Genomic DNA, 17,159 nt, shown 5'->3' with positions numbered 1-17,159 from the left:
TACTTTGATTGTTATATCCACCCTGATTGCCATGGAATCCTGAACCGGAATTTCCTCCGCCATAACCCTGCCCATGAGAGCCAGAGCCCGAACCGCCTCCTAATCCATGATCATACCGGAAAGAATCAGAATTTTTGAACTCTTGCATGATGTAACAATCTTTCCAGAGGTGTGTGGACGGTTCCTCCTTCGTCCCATGCTTTGGACAGGGCTGGTTCAACAGATACGACAAACGGTCCGGATTAGGATTTGGCATTCCACTGCGCCGGGGCGGTTTACCCTTACGCCGCTGGCCTTTGTCGTGCGTATTAGTGTTAGCCACAAAGTCTAAACCGTGGTCCGCTTTACGCTTGCTGCCGTTTCCATGACCCGCCGGGTTGGGGTGCTGCCCCTTGGCGTTGCCGCTCTACTTTCCCTTCCCTGTCTTATCATCATCAGACTCGGGATCCTTGGTACTATCAGAGTCGGCATACTTCACCAGTGCAGCCATGAGGGTTCCCATGTCATTACAATGACGTTTGAGCCGTCCCAACTTCAACTTCAGGGGTTCAAACCGGCAATTGCCTTCCAATGTTAAAACTGCGGTGTCAGCGTTGATGCGGTCCGATGAGTGCAAAATCTCCGAAATCCGGCGCACCCAATGGGTTGTTGACTCCCCTTCCTCCTGGACACAGGCATCTAAGTCCACAATTGACATGGTCTGCTTGCATGTATCCTTGAAATTCTGAATAAACCAGGCTCTCAACTCGGCCCATGACCTGATAGAATTAGCCGGTAAGCTCTTTAGCCAAGTGCGGGCCGTTCCTTCTAGCATCATGGTGAAGTACTTCGCACATGCCGCGTCATCCACGTCCAGCATCTCCATGGCCATCTCATAGCTTTCGACCCATGTTTCAGGGGATAATCGGGGGTGTAATTCGGCACCTTGCGCGGGCCCTTGAAATCCTTGGGCAGGCGCAAATTGCGCAACGCTGGGACAAGACATGGCACTCCCAATGAACTAGAGGTAACTCCTGGTTCCACCGATGTGGTTGGACGAACCGGAGTAAGCTGACGGGCCTCGTGCTGCGCATCTAACTCGGCCTCTCTGCGTGCCCGAGCCCGGTCCACCACCTCCTGAGCGTCACCAGCACCACCCGCCGGGTTATGGACACGGGGCGGATCACGGTTCCGCGCATTGCTTGATACTGCCGGTTCATCCATACGCCTGCTGTAACTCCGGCTTGGACGGGGAGTGGAATGAATCCGATCGCGACTATATGAACAAGCCTCCTGTTGAACCAAGGCTGTCTGAAGAAGCTCCTTAACCCGACGCGTCTCGACCGCTGCTGGAGAATCGCCTTCGATCGGGATGGCCGCCAGCCGTGAAGCGGCAGTGGCAATGTTGCCCATCGGGTTAGAATAGTGACCTGGTGGCATGGGGACATGTGGTGCCACAATGTTGTTCTGACGAGGCGGATCCGCCAAACGTGGCTGAACCGGCGCCCCTGCCCCCGGTGCCTCCGCCCGGTTTACCACCGGCGGATTACTGGTCCCTGCTCCTGGGGTGTTAAAGAGATTTCTAGCGTCATAAACCGGTGGCAAGCGAGATCGATGCCTCCTCTTCAGGACTTCATTCGACACACTCTGATCCAGCATAATCCGGTAAGCTTGTGCATCCAAAGCGGCCCGCTCCGCGGCTATCCTGGTATCCTCAGCTGCTAAGTCGGCTTTGGCCTGGGTGATCTGATCTTTTACTTTCGCGATTTCCGCATTGTGTGCATCCCGATCCGCCGGGTTAACCTCCGCCATCAGCGTTGCCAACACATCAAACAAATCAGATACAACCTGAGCTGGCGGTCGCACAGGGCCTCCTGCCCCGGCCGCCGCCGCCGCTGCCGATCCGGAAATCATCGCCGCTGCGGTCGAAGAGTGGACACTACAAGAAATGTGTTAATCTATGACGGATTTCTCATGACGTTCTCAGGAACCATCATGATCGATGACGGATTCTTCTTCTTCGTCATGAAATCCGTCACAGATTAATGCGACGAGAACAAAACCAGCGACAATGGCGCCCTTATGATGAGCCGTCATGGATACCGTCATGAGTCGACCAGTACTACACCAAACGTACCGTCATGGATAGCTCATGCTGATGTGTCACGCGTGTTCGACCCACATATATAAGCCTTAGTTTTTTCAAAGTTGTTGAATCATCACGGGCGGCCTTCTGGTGTTTTTTTAGGAAAACGGAGTGCTGATGTTGCTGCATGTCCCGACGTGGCTTTTTTAAGGGGGGTAAAAGGACTGTTGCTGTAGTGTTGTCTCGAGGTTGGGCTGCTATTGTTCGATGAGGAATTATACATTTTTAATGGTAAATTATTCATTATTTTTTGTGATTTTGATTAGGTATTATATTTGCAAGACATGGCTTGATTATATATACGGAGCACATCATTTAAGACGCCCGTTAATGTGTATTCTGTAAACGGGCGCCTGCAGCGCACCGCACTGGGACGTCCCGCTGTGTACTTTATTCCACAAAAAATAAGCGTGCCATCGCGACTCGAACCGAGACCTCCCGCACTGAGGTTCGATAGTATAACCATCCTGCCACACAACAGGATCTAATAAGCTTCAACTTTTTCTTTCAATTATTATTTCCTTTTCCTTTTCCTTTTCCTTTTTTTCATTTTCCATTTTTCCATTTTCGTTATCTGTTTCTTCTTTTCTTCTTCTTCTTCCTGGTTTCTTCCCTCATCGTTTTTTGTTTTTTCTTTTCTAAAATACATGAACATTTTCAAAATCGATGATGTAGTTCTTCAAGTTTGATGAACTTTTCTTTTCAAAATCTATGAACTTTTTTTCCCTGAACTACTTTTAAAAAATGACGATGTTGTTTCAAATTCGATGACCTTTTTTCAAATTTGATGAAATTTTTTCAAAATCTATGAATTGTTTTCAAATGCAATGAACATTTTTGAAATTGGATGAACTTTTCTTAAATTGGATGACCTTTTTTTTAAAAATGATGAACTTTTTTAATTTTTTTGAATTTTTTAAAAATGAGGAACTTTTTTTGAATTGGTGAAATTTTCTTTAAATTTTAGATGAACATTTTTTAATTTTTTGTGCACTTCTTTAAAAAAATTTGATGAACTTTTTTCAAAATCATTGAAATTTTCTTGAATAGGGCAACGTTTTTTTCATGTTCATGCACCTTTTCCGAAATTTGTGAAGTTTCATTTTTCTTAAAGAAAATCATATATGAGCGGCTATGGAAGTTTTTTCAAGTGTTAGCGCTGCATTTTGTCAGTTGCATAGACATGCCCTAGTGGTTAGCTGAACAAATGTAGGTAGTGCAGGTCGCGAGTTTGAATTGTCGCTGTAACGTAATTTTTGGAATGTTTTTCACGCATTTTTATCACCATTTTGTGCGGTGCCCCTTCGTGGGCTAGCCCTGGTCGCGCTATAGCAAGCGTCGCTTCTCCTAATTGGCGCTCTCTTTTTACATGGGAAAGGACTACTGCTGCTGTGTCGTCCCGACGTTGGGCCGCGCTAAGTATATTTTTACAGAGAGAAAAACTGTGTGGTTTCTTTAATAAACCTTTATCTTTAAATTAAAAAAAGGAAAAACTGCCAGAAGGCATTGAACTAGGGGACCTCACGCTTAGATACCTAGGTCGCTACCGCTAGGGTATTATCTATGTTTCTGTTAAATGCCTTTTTAAGGTCTTACTTACAGATAAAACTAGCCAAGTTGTTTAGTATAAAAAAAAGGTGATTGAACAGGGATTTGAACCACGTAGCACTAATCTCTACGTTCCAACAAGCCAAGTTCTTACATACAACGAGCCTTGTTTTTTTTCAAGATATTTGTAGTACTTTTCACGTGTAGGCAGTAATATGTTTTTTTTTGCGAAAAGACAACAATAGTTATGTACTGTACGACTTAACGTCAATGTATAGCAAACATTCACGAAATCTCCTAAAAAAATTGTGCCCATCTTATGAATCAATAACATTGTTCCATGCCCATTTGGAAGAATTGTCTACCATATTTTGATAGTATTATCATTTTTTCTAATAGGTTGCAACTAGAAGTGAAGTTATCCCTAAGTATCTTTTGACATTTTCATCTATTTCTTGGATATGAGCTAAAATAAAACATAATTCCTTAAATATCTTTTTTGAAATGTTTAAACCTTATTTGACTTACATATACAACAAATTGCACTACCTCCAGTAAGCACACATAAATTCATTTAAACCATAGAAAATTTAAATCATCTAAAAAATTATTGAAACCCCTACAAAAGAAAATGTATGTATTATAGTAGATGTGACAATTTTATAGGGGTATGCCGCATATTTTAATTAAAACGAGAACACCACATTAATGGAACTCGAACCTGACACATAAATTTTAAGCGGTTAGCACCTTCGAACTTGGCAACTTGTATTTAAAAAAATGGTTAACATTTTTTGAGAAATAAATTCAGACATCTATTTTGAAAAAAATCGTCATGTATTTAAAAAGTGTTAAACGTGTATAAAAATGCTGCTTGTGCATACAAAAAATGTACAACGTCTATTGGACAAAGTACACATGTATTTTTCTAAAATAAAATGAAATTGAATAAAAGATTAAAATAAAAAATGAACAGAAAACAAAAACCAAAAAAATGATGAAAAATGTGCAACACATAAAACCAATAATAGAAACACAAAGAAAAACTTGAGTTTTTCTGGAGCAAAACAAAAACCGTGAGCTTGGCCTGGGAATTAATTGAATGGGAAATCTTTTTCAATAAATAAAGTGCACAAATTGATTTAAATAAAAGAGATGCAAATTATTGGTAAGATTAGGAAATTAACTATTATAGCTAGAAATTAATTTAATACTAAAATATTAACAAATGATATCATTTGATATTGTTTGACGTCTGTTTGCTATATTTCTAGGCGTTTAATGAATATAACTTGACTTTGAGCTGCAAATGTGTGAAATAATGGCCAGAAATGCATAGTAGAAGAGTGTGAGAATGGCAGGAGCTACAAATCCATGTCAACTTTTCTCCACTCTATTTTTATACTTGGTTATTTTCTATTACTTATTTTAAACCTATGTCAAAATTTGGCATCTTTCCGAATCTGTTTGCTACATTTAAGCCATTAAGTGCATTTCTACACATTTAACAAATATAATTCAAATTTGAATTCAAGTGGTAAAAGGTTGGCAAAATTGGGTTGAAAAAACATACTAATGTTCTCGAGTCTGCGTTTAGGCCTTATACAAGAAAATGAAATGAATTCGAAACACGAGGGTGCCTAGACTCAACCCCAACACATGGAATTTTCTGTTTTTTAATTTCGAGGGTGCCAAGACTCAACCCCGAACTCAATGTGCATTGTCGTCGTGGTGGCAGTGGCCACAGCGGACGTGGCCGAAACGGCGGCGGGCGCGATGAGGCGTCCGACGGTCCTGGCCAGCACCCTTGGGTTGGGTACTTCGACCCCATGGGGTGCGTCGTTCCCACCCCCTCGTGCGCCCTGGGTGCCCCCAAACTCTGCAGGCATCCTTGGGTCCCGACTTGGTGCGCCAATGCAGGCGTACCCGGTTATGTACTCTGGCACGCCGCCTGCTCCGTACGCCGCCCCTTCGTATGCCGCCCCTCCATACGTCGTGTTTCCCCCGGCGCTAAAGTGGATAGTGGACACATGAGCTGCGTCTCACGTCACCGGGGAATCAGGTAGCCTCACCTTGTCTCGTTACCCATTAGCGTTTGATTCTCGTTCCATAACAGTGGGTAATGGGGCCCGCCTTCCTGTTGTTGCCATCGGTAGCGCTCTCCTCCCCTCTCGCCCGTTTCATCTTTCTAAAATCCTTCTCTCGCCTAATATCGTTAAGAACCTTATTTTAGTCCGACAATTTACTCATGAAAACTTTGTTTCTGTGAAATTTGACCCTCTGGTTTTTTCGTGAAGGATCTGGTCAGCAAGGCCCTTCTCTTAGGTGCAATAGTGGAGGTGATCTCTATCCGTTTTCAAGCAGTAATGGTCGCTCCTCCCCGATGGTCCTCACCGTCGAGCTGTCCAACTTGTCGCGGACTTGGCCACCCCAGCTCATCTACTTTAGCTCATTTCCCCCTTGATTTCTTAGACTCATGTAATAAAGATGTCCATGACTCCATGCTTTGTACTGCATGCCAACTTGGCAAACATACTCGCCTCCCCTTACCCACCTCTACATGCTTCGCCACCGCGCCTTTTCAATTAGTCCACTGCGATTTATGGACATCGACAGTTGTTAGCTTTTCCGGTTATAATTATTACCTTGTCATATTGGATGATTTTTCGTATTATTTATGGATATTTCTTTGCGAGCCAAATCTGATACGTCTCAAACATGGAGTTTTATTTTTAAATTTTGAAATGCAAACGAACTCCGAAACGCATGAAAGTTCATGTTGGAAAAAATGTTAAGACGTTTGTCTTCAAATAAAGTACAAAAGAAATAGATTCCACTTCATTTATCGATGTCCAAGAACGAATTAAATTTAGTAAAATAAAGCTAAAATAAGGGGGGGAAAAGAAAGCCACAAAAATAGTAGTACGTACGTTGGATTTGAACAAGGACCTCATTTACATTTCTAACGCCACAAAACCACTGTATTAAGATACAGTTTTAATCTAAACACACACTGGCCTTTTTATAGTAGTAGAAGATATTTTCTAGCCTGCTGCTTTCTGATTGGCTGAACCAGACCTCCCACGGATCACGCCTCTCCACCGTCCATCCTTAGCTGATCCAACGGTCCCTGCTCCTTCTACTCTCTATCTGTACTTTCCCTGATTCTTATCCTCTCACACAGCCACACAAACATGCCAGCAGCAGCCATGCCCGAGGAAATCCACAGCTCGCAGTCGTCGGACGCCGCCATCCGCGCGAAGGGCCGCCGCCCGCACCTCCCACCACAGCACGCCGGTGAGCCGCGCCTTGCGCCGCCTCTCTCTCTCTCTCTCTCTCTCTCTTATGTTCTCCTCTCTAATCTCTCTCCTCCTTGCAGCAATGGAGGCCGACCGCCCATGGCATCGCCCGAGCTCACCTCCCAGCAGTCGCTCTCCTTTCAATTCGTCGGGATCCGGCTAGATCCGGATGCCAGCGCCCCGTTCCTACTTCTGCGCCTCGCTTGGGTCGTCGGCCACCTCGACGATGTGATACCACTCGCGGGATCCAACGCCACCGCTGGCTAGCCACTTCCTCCTGGAGGAGACGCCCCCACATCGGCGCCTTCCCACATGAGCAGCAGCAACAAACGCCTCGCTATGGGTGTCTCTGGTGGTGCTTTTTCTTGTAATTTTTTTAAAGAACTTTGCCAGATCTGTGCGTGAAAAACAATGGCGTTGAACTCCGATTGATGTCCCGCGAAGGCTGGGCGGCGCTTGATGCGGTGGCTCCAGAATATCTCCGGGCAAAATAGTAGGCCAGATCTAGGGGAAAAAAACTGTAATTCCAAGTTTTTGGTTGTGTATTTCTTCCTTTTGGTAAAAATAAAATTTAGTTATCTGGTATGTTTATGCAATTTTCCTTTTTATCTATAAGGCAATGAGCATATATAATCAAAAAAAATCTTAATGACTAAAGTTTCCATGGACCAAGAGAAACAAATGGATCGGCTAATGTCTCAATTAAAATTAGTGGGCCTTGGACGGATCGGAAATTTAATGGGCCAAAATTCTTATGATGGGCCGATGGTCTTAGATAGAGGTGAAATTTACTGGGCTAAAACTCTGATTAGGCCGACTACTACATGGGCTGCCATGTCAGGTCCATGTTGACCGCCATGTCAGATGATGACGTGGAATGCATGATTAACGTCGTTATCTGATAGTAAATCGTGATGGTCAAGAACCGTCACGGATCCATGACGGCTTTGGGGATCCGTCATGGAGTGCATGGTGGTCAAATTATGACGCGATATACATGACGAATTTCAAATCCGTCAAGGACGACCTGCCATGACAGATTTGCACACATATGTGACAGTTCGAATCCGTCATGGATTAACACATTTCTTGTAGTGGAGCGCTGGTTGCGTGCCGGCCATGAAGATCGCAACCCGGTTTGGCAGATCAAAGGGGTCCGGAATATTGTCGCCATCGGAACATCCCCCAATCCGGCCATCTTGTAACTGATATAACGACTTGGTCTCTCCGGTCGATGACTCGTCGCCGGAATAAACGACGGTCTCACCACCAGATTCTGATCTATCCTCAGATTCCCCTCCATGGATAACTCCCACGAAGGCACACTTCATGATAGGCTTGACCCGGGCAGATCTCGCACGCTGAGCCGTTTCGACGAGGTTGGTGCAGATGTCCGGCTCAGGGCCCGGTTGACCGATCTTGCCAATGAAAACGTGTATGCCACCAAAGGGGACCCGGTACCCGTACTCGATTGAGCCGGCCTCGGGGCCCCAGCCTGCATCGTCGATGTAGAGCTTGCCGCGACGACTCTTGGTCATCTGGCCCACAACGTAACCCTTGAGTCCTTCGAAGTTTCCCTCCAAGAACTTGAAACCATCGTGCGATAGCCCCACGGTGGGCGCCAACTGTCGTGGTTTTGTCACGGCAGATGTCCTAGAGAAAGGACTTAGTCGTGGAGCCATCGCTACGGGTTAGCTTAAAGGGGTTAAAGCGGACAAGGGACGCAAGAGAGTTTTATACTAGTTCGGCCCCTTACGATGAAGGTAAAAGCCTACGTCTAGTTGTGATGGAATTGATGGGGTTTCGATGACCAGGGAGCGAATACTCTTTGCCTGAGTCTCGAGTTGTTGTCTGTTCTCCTTGAACCGCTGCCGGGTCGTCCCCTTATATACATGGGTTGACGCCCGTCGGTTTACAGACTCCGAGGCCGGCTCATAATCGTGTCCGGCTCGGTCTCTGCTACTTCTATCTTACAACACAAGTTTACATATCAACGCCGGTTTGTGTCTACAGGCCTTAAACCGGCTTTGGGCCCTGGGCCTTCATGAAGCGTCACCGTCTGTCTTCATGGGCTTCAGATACAGATGAACTACTTATGAGGTTAACCCGGCCTCTCCTGGCCGGTTTACGCCCAGCGGTAATATCCCCAACACATCCCATGGAAGGCCATCCATGATATTCAAAATAGGGAACAATATCACTGAAATGCAAGTAGTCTGGCTACCTTCCCTTAATAGCTTAATCTTTAAGGTGAATGATTGGTGCACTAAACCAAAATATTATATAGGACCTGCAACTCATAGTGGGGTCATTCATCAATGACAGTTATTACCAAATCAGAAGAGCAAAAGGTAATTGGACAAGAGCAACCAAATGAATATTTGGAATCAAGTAAACTTTAGCTTAGCAACTAGGTTCCTATAAACAATGTCCATACAACCGAAACACGAATGTGCACTCATTGGCTTGTTTGGGGTAGGGGGTCTGTGTAGACGGAGGGAGTCGTGAGTGGGACTCGCACTGTTATTAGACCTCGGCGTGGCAGGAGGAAGAGGGGAGGGGAATGCGCGGTGAATACGCTCTGTGTGCATTCATTGCTCCTTTTCCGGTGCGTGCGTACATGGGGACCCGGAATATGGCACTGGCACATCATTTCCCTTCTTTCGACGGCTTGACAAAAGAAAACCGGTGTGCACACTTTCTTTTTTTCTTCCCTAATACACTAGGTTCTTATGCTTTATTGTGGGGTAATAATGTTGATGTTTTTCTTTTGGGAGGGTAGATTTTTGTGTGATAACTACATTATTACATTATTACGGGCACAAAACCATGTAACCTTTCAATTCTCTTTGATTTTACGGGTCTGGTGGCAATTCTTGATAGGCGTGTTTCTTTACCTCTCTTCGTATGCACCGATGTTCTGCAATTTGTTTTCCCACCTCCGCTCGGTTTTCCACCACGTTTTGACCCTTCGTGAAGGCGGGCCGAGTACTTTCTCTAACCCCCACCCCCCCGCAAGGAAAGAACAGTGGCTGCGTTGCTATTTCTTTCCTTTGTTGGCTTGACAAATGGTAGTGGCATGCCCACTTTCTTTTTCTCTTCATGTTCCTATGTATTTTTGCCGGGTAAACATGGTTAATTTGCTTTTGGGATCGTAGATTTTGTGCAGTAACTACATTATTAAATTACATGTACAGAACCATATAGCCTTTCAATTCTCTTCGACCTTAGGGGTTCGCTGGCGATTTCTGTGCTGCTGACACGTGTTTCTTTGCTTCTCTTCGGTACATATCGGTGTTCTGTGATTTTTCCCACCTTCGGTCGATTCCTTTTCTTTATCTCACCGCGTCATGACCCTTCTAGAAGGCACGCCAACGTTTTCTCTGCCTTCCACAAGGAAATAATAGCGACAATGCATCAACAGTAATAACATCGAGGCTGCGACAACACGCCACCCTCTCCTCCACGTCCTCTCCCCCGACCTCTCATAGCACACCGGTATGTTGCCCTCCCACCATGTTATCTTCCTCACTATCCATGGGAGTCTGTGAACCGTTGGCCCTAGATCTAGCGACTCCCATCTGCGGGTTAGAGTTCCCATGGCTTCCTCATCCATCCTACTTGGGTGATTTCACGGATACAACGTCACGTGTTGTAGCGGCGGCAAATCTCCTTCTTCTGTCAGAATCAATAGTGATGGTGAGTACCGACTATAGGTTTGATTTCAATCCAACATTTGCATCTACTCACTGGAAGCATAAGTATCTTGTTAGAGAAGGAGCACATACCTATGGAAGATGAATACTCATGTCTACACTTTCTTTAGAAGTATAAAAGAATTCAGTCTATCCTTCCTTTAGTTTATATTTACATTTTTTAATTTTTTGCTATCTTTGTTTCCTTCATCCCCACTGATACCGCTGCCATCTTGCCGTCCGCCATCGATTTAATAGCAGGCGGCGAAAAGGCTCGGACTCATCGGGCGCCACCATCGTTGGGTCTATGGGACTGGGAACATGTTCCAATGCCAGCGACATGGAGTCGTCATCACCGTATTTTGTTGGCCGGATGCTCTTCTTCGCGGCCTCCTCCTCATGTTCACCTGGAACATCAGGGCACCATTGCCTCCCGCAGCAGCTACGTCGCAACCAACATGCATGCAGAGGTTAGCGACCCGAGCTCTATTGAAGGAAGCAGGGATTGTCATCTGGGTTGTAGATCATGCACATGCTTTGCATGGGGTTAAAGGACTATGGAGTATGTGAGCTAATAGCTATGCAGCCCAAACGGCTCCCTTCCCGCCATCACTCCTTGCTGCTTAGACGAGGTCCTCATCTCAATCATTCCTCACATAGCAAAAGCAGAGCTCCTACTTAGAACAAACATGCTCAACAACTATCAGAAAACTATAAATCCCATGTTTCCTAAAGCTCACAATTTTGTTGGCAAACAGAGTTTACATATGTGAGCGGTGGTATCTTCGAGTGGGTAAATAGGGAAAATGAATGGGCTAAAGAAATGGTAAACTCACGATAAACTCACTTGATGGTAAGTTTATTCATCCTAAAATGGAAAATATGAAATAGTTGGATGAAACGATGTCACTTGCACTGATATTTCCTTTATTTTACTGTCTTGATAAGTGGTATGCACACTTTTTCTTCCTACGAGGTCTTGGTGTGCATTTTTGAGGATTGTGGGTTGTTGTGTTATAACTATGTACATTGTTATTGTTACATGTACTAAACTGCATAGCCCTTCAATTCTCTTTGCTTTTTAGGTCTGCTACTGATTTCTATGTTGCTGACACATGTGTTTCTTTAGTTCTCTTTGTACGTATGTGATTTCGACTGGTCTTCTCTGATTTGCTTTCTCACCTCCAGTTTGTTCTATGCACACCACATAATGTGACCGTTTAAGATAGCACGGAAAACCATTTCCCCTCCTTTAGCAAATGAAGTAAAATAGTAACAATGACAACACATATCTAGTAATAACAATGGTGGAGCATCAACACGTAGCCCTTTTCTCCGCGTCCTCTCCCTCGGCCTCTCACAGAATCAACACCACCCTTTGCGCCATGTTGTCTTCCTCAACGTCCATTGGAATCAGCGGTGGCCGTAGACCCGGAATTGGTCGCCCTCCCAACTGCAGGATCCAGAGTCCCCATGGCTTCATCATCCGTCCTTGATTGGGTGGTTTCATAGATACACTGTCACCTATTACACTGTTGGCAAATACTCTTCTTCCATCGTATCAACATTACAGGGGAATATTGATTCCAATCCAACATTGGCATCTACTAGTGGATGCATAATAATTGACGATACTGAGCCCATTTTTAGTATGCTTTAGAAGAGAAACACATACCTACGGATGAAAAATACTTGTGTCTACACTTTTTTAGAAGTATTTACAAAATCAAGTCTAAATTTTGTTTAATATTATTTTAACTTGGTACTGATCATAAATGTTATCTATTTTTTCTTCACCACCACGAGTGTCGCCGCGTCCGCGCGTTCCCGCAGCTAGAGGCGGGGTGGAGAAGGGCCGGGGCGATGCGGGTGGAGCCAGCGCGCGGCCAGATCGGTCGACAGGCTGCCAGCAACCGGCGCGGGGCGGCGCGAGCGCGCGGAGGCGGAGCAGGTGGCGAGGTGCATGGGTGCGCGGCTGTGGAGGTGCGCGAAAAGGAGAAATAAGACTTGGGAGAGAATTGCTGTCGTCCCCTCGTCACGCGCATAGGTGGTGAGCTTGTATGAGTTGAGCACGGCGCGTTCAGGTGCGGCCTCGTAGTCGAAGGAAGGGAGGGGAGGAAGGGCGTGGTGGGAGGCGATGCGGGATACGAGATCACCGAGCGTGACCGTGATGCAGGACGCGGCCACGGCGGCCTCGACGAGGAAGAGCGGGAGGAAGGTGGTGCCGGGGGTGGAGGGATTCCCGGCAATGGCGGTTTTGGCTATGAGGAGGATCTCCTCGGTGCGGGTGGGCAAGAGGCCGAATTGGACGGCCATGGAGGTGATGACAATGACATTGGAGGTGGAGGCAAGCTTTGGCTCGTGGTAGGGGGTGCGGACAAGCGCGCCCGAGCCCGGGTCTGGCTACACCGACCCCTCGCCGTAGGACCAGCCCCTAAAACCCATCGGACGGGTGGTCGGCGGCCAACGCGGCGGGGAGGGCAGGTGCCTGATAACTCACAAGTATAGGGGATCGCAACAGTTTTCGAGGGTAGAGTATTCAACCCAAATTTATTGTTTTGACCCAAGGGGAGCCAAAGAATATTCTCAAGTATTAGCAGTTGAGTTGTCAATTCAACCACACCTGGATAACTTAATATCTGCAGCAAAGTATTTAGTAGCAAAGTAGTATGGAAGTAACGGTAACGGTAGCAAAAATAATATTTTTGGGTTTTGTAGTGATTGTAACAATAGCAACGGAAAAGTAAATAAGCGAAGAACAATATGTGAAAAGCTTGTAGGCATTGGATCGGTGATGGAGAATTATGCGGGATGCGATTATTCATGCAACAGTTATAACATAGGGTGACATAGAACTAGCTCCAATTCATCAATGTAATGTAGGCATGTAATCCAAATATAGTCATACGTGCTTATGGAAAAGAACTTGCATGACATGTTTTGTCCTACCCTCCCGTGGCAGCGGGGTCCTATTGGAAACTAAGGGATATTAAGGCCTCCTTTTAATAGAGTACCGGACCAACGCATTAACACATAGTGAATACATGAACTCCTCAAACTACGGTCATCACCGGGAGTGGTCCCGATTATTGTCACTTCGGGGTTGCCGGATCATAACACATAGTAGGTGACTATAGACTTGCAAGATAGGATCAAGAACTCACATATATTCATGAAATCATAATAGGTTCAGATCTGAAATCATGGCACTCGGGCCCTAGTGACAAGCATTAAGCATAGCAAAGTCATAGCAACATCAATCTCAGAACATAGTGGATACTAGGGATCAAACCCTAACAAATCTAACTCGATTACATGATAAATCTCATCCAACCCATCACCGTCCAGCAAGCCTACGATGGAATTACTCACGCACGACGGTGAGCATCATGAAATTGGTGATGGAGGATGGTTGATGATGACGGATTCCCCTCTCCGGAGCCCCGAACGGACTCTAGATCAGCCCTCCCGAGAGAGTTTAGGGCTTGGCGGCAGCTCCGTATCGTAAAACGTGATGAATCTTTCTCTCTGATTTTTTTCTCCCCGAACGTGAATATATAGAGTTGGAGTTGAGGTCGGTGGAGCACCAGGGGGCCCACGAGGCAGGGGGCGCGCCCAGGGGGGCACGCGCGCCTCCCACCCTCGTGGACAGGGTGTGGGCCCCCTGGTGATTCTTTCGCCAGTATTTTTTATTATTTCCAAAAATAATCTCCGTGAAGTTTCAGGTCATTCCGAGAACTTTTGTTTCTGCACAAAAATAACACCATGGCAATTCTGCTGAAAACAGTGTCAGTCCGGGTTAGTTCCATTCAAATCATGCAAGTCAAAGTCCAAAACAAGGGCAAAAGTGTTTGGAAAAGTAGATTCGACGGAGACGTATCAACTCCCCCAAGCTTAAACCTTTGCTTGTCCTCAAGCAATTCAGTTGATAAACTGAAAGTGATAAAGAAAAACTTTTACAAACTCTGTTTGCTCTTGTTGTTGTAAATATGTAAAGCGAGCATTCAAGTTTTCAACAAAGATTATGAACTAACCATATCCACAATAACACTTAGGTCTCATGTTTACTTATATCAATGGCATAATCAACTAGGGAGCAATAATAATAAATCTCGGATGACAACACTTTCTCAAAACAATCATGATATGATATAACAAGATGGTATCTCGCTAGCCCTTTCTGGGACCGCAAAACATAAATGCAGAGCACCTTTAAAGATCAAGGACTGACTAAACATTGTAATTCATGGTAAAAGAGATCCAGTCATAGTCATACCCAATATAAATTAATAGTAATGGATGCAAATGACAGCGGTGCTCTCCAGCTGGTGCTTTTTAATAAGAGGGTGATGACTCAACAAAAAGGTAAATAGATAGGCCCTTTGCAGAGGGAAGCAAGGATTTGTAGAGGTGCCAGAGCTCGATTTTAAAGCAGAGATAAATAATATTTTGAGCGGCATACTTTCATTGTCAACATAACAACCGAGAGATGTCGATATCTTCCATGCTACACACATTATAGGCGGTTCCCAAACAGAATGGTAAAGTTTATACTCCCCCTCCACCAACAAGCATCAATCCATGGCTTGTCTGAAACAACGGGTGCCTCCAACTAACAACAATCCTGGGGAGTTTTGTTTGCAACTATTTTTATTTGATTTGCTTAAAGCATGGGACTGGGCATCCCGGTGACCAGCCATTTTCTCGTGAGTGAGGAGCGGAGTCCACTCCTCTTGAGAATAACCCGCCTAGCATGGAAGATACAGACAGCCCTAGTTGATACATGAGGTATTCGAGCATACAAAACATAATTTCATTTGAGGGTTTAGAGTTTGGCACATACAAATTTACTTGGAACGACAGGTAGATCCGCATATAGGAAGGTATAGTGGACTCATATGGAATAACTTTGGGGTTTAAGGGATTGGATGCACAAGCAGTATTCCCGCTTAGTACAAGTGAAGGCTAGGGAAAGACTGGGAAGCGACCAACTAGAGAGCGACAACAGTCATGAACATGCATTAAAATTAATGAACATTGAGTGCAAGCATGAGTAGGATATAATCCACCATGAACATAAATATCGTGAAGGCTATGATGATTTTGTTTCAACTACATGTGTGAACATATGCCAAGTCAAGTCACTTGAATCATTCAAAGGAGGATACCACCCCATCATACCACATCACAACCATTTTAATAGCATGTTGGCACGCAAGGTAAACCATTATAAACTCCTAGCAAATTAAGCATGGCATAAGCAACTATAATCTCTAATTGTCATTGCAAACATGTTTATTCATAATAGGCTGAATCAGGAACGATGAACTAATCATATTTACAAAAACAAGAGAGGTCGAGTTCATACCAGCTTCTCTCATCTCAATCAGTCCATCATATGTCGTCATAATTCCCTTTCACTTACATGACCGAACGATGTGTATAATAATAATAGTGCACGTGCATTGGACTAAGCTGGAATCTGCAAGCATTCAATAAACATGAGAAGACAAGGCAATATGGGCTCTTGGTTAAACCAACAATAATGCATATAAGAGCCACTTCAACATTTTCATTATGGTCTTCTCCTCTCGACCCCCAAAGAAAAGAAAAGAAATAAAACTATTTACACGGGAAAGCTCCCAACAAGCAAAAGAAGAACAATAAATCTTTTTGGGTTTTCTTTTAATTATTACTACTACAACATGAAAAGTAAACTAGCTAAAAGCTACAACTAATTTTTTTGGTTTTCCTTCAGGTTTTTCAAACACACAAGAAGAACGCATAAAAAGGAAAATAAACTAGCATGGATATTACAGTGAAAAAGTATGAGCACCGACAACTAGCAATGAGTGTGTGAACATAAATGTAATGTCGGTGAGAAATACGTACTCCCCAAGCTTAGGCTTTTGGCCTAAGTTGGTCTATTGCCACGGCTAGCCTGGCGGATATCCGAAGTTGTAACTGGGGTCGTACTGAGATGAAGCCTCGGGTTGCCACTGGCTGGTCATCTCCTCCGGATTCCATTGATAAACAGACTGTCGTGAAGGATCAAATTGTGGTTCCGGTTCTGGCTCTGTAGCTGGTTTCGATTGTCGTGAATGGCCTCCAGCGGAACAAGGTACTTGCCTGCAGATAAGTCAAACAAGGAAGGAGCAGGCAAAGTAATAGTCCCAGGGTGATTTTTATCAAATAATAGTCTATAGTTAAGCTCCTTTTTCTTGTTCTTAACAATGAAATCATGTGCAACCATACTCTTGTAGTCTAGAAAAATAGTAGGCAACAACTTTTCTTCTTTCTCATAATGCCTAATAGGTATGTTAAAGTACGCAGCGAGGCGCGAGGCGAAGATGCCTCCCAAGATGGGGCCCTTAGTACGGTTAAGATTTAACAGCTTTGCAACAATAGCGCCCATACTAAATGTGTCGTCATGAAACAGGGCATGGCACAAAAGAATAATATCATGAGCACTTAGGTTGCCACAGTTTCCGC

General features: G+C 44.8%; 1 long non-coding RNA gene across 1 annotated transcript; it reads left to right on the top strand.

Annotated features, from left to right (window-relative positions):
* The first annotated feature begins 6,872 nt into the window (after window positions 1-6,872).
* LOC120962626 (uncharacterized) lies at window positions 6,873-7,557 on the top strand. Its single transcript, XR_005753350.3, has 2 exons — window positions 6,873-6,970; window positions 7,053-7,557. It is a non-coding gene; the product is annotated as an uncharacterized lncRNA (long non-coding RNA).
* The last annotated feature ends 9,602 nt before the right edge of the window (window positions 7,558-17,159 follow it).

The sequence above is a fragment of the Aegilops tauschii genome, chromosome 4 (assembly GCF_002575655.3).
Source record: "Aegilops tauschii subsp. strangulata cultivar AL8/78 chromosome 4, Aet v6.0, whole genome shotgun sequence".
Classification (NCBI taxonomy): Eukaryota; Viridiplantae; Streptophyta; class Magnoliopsida; order Poales; family Poaceae; genus Aegilops; species Aegilops tauschii.
Note: the sequence above shows the minus strand (reverse complement) of the source record. Positions and strands in the feature narration are given on the sequence as shown.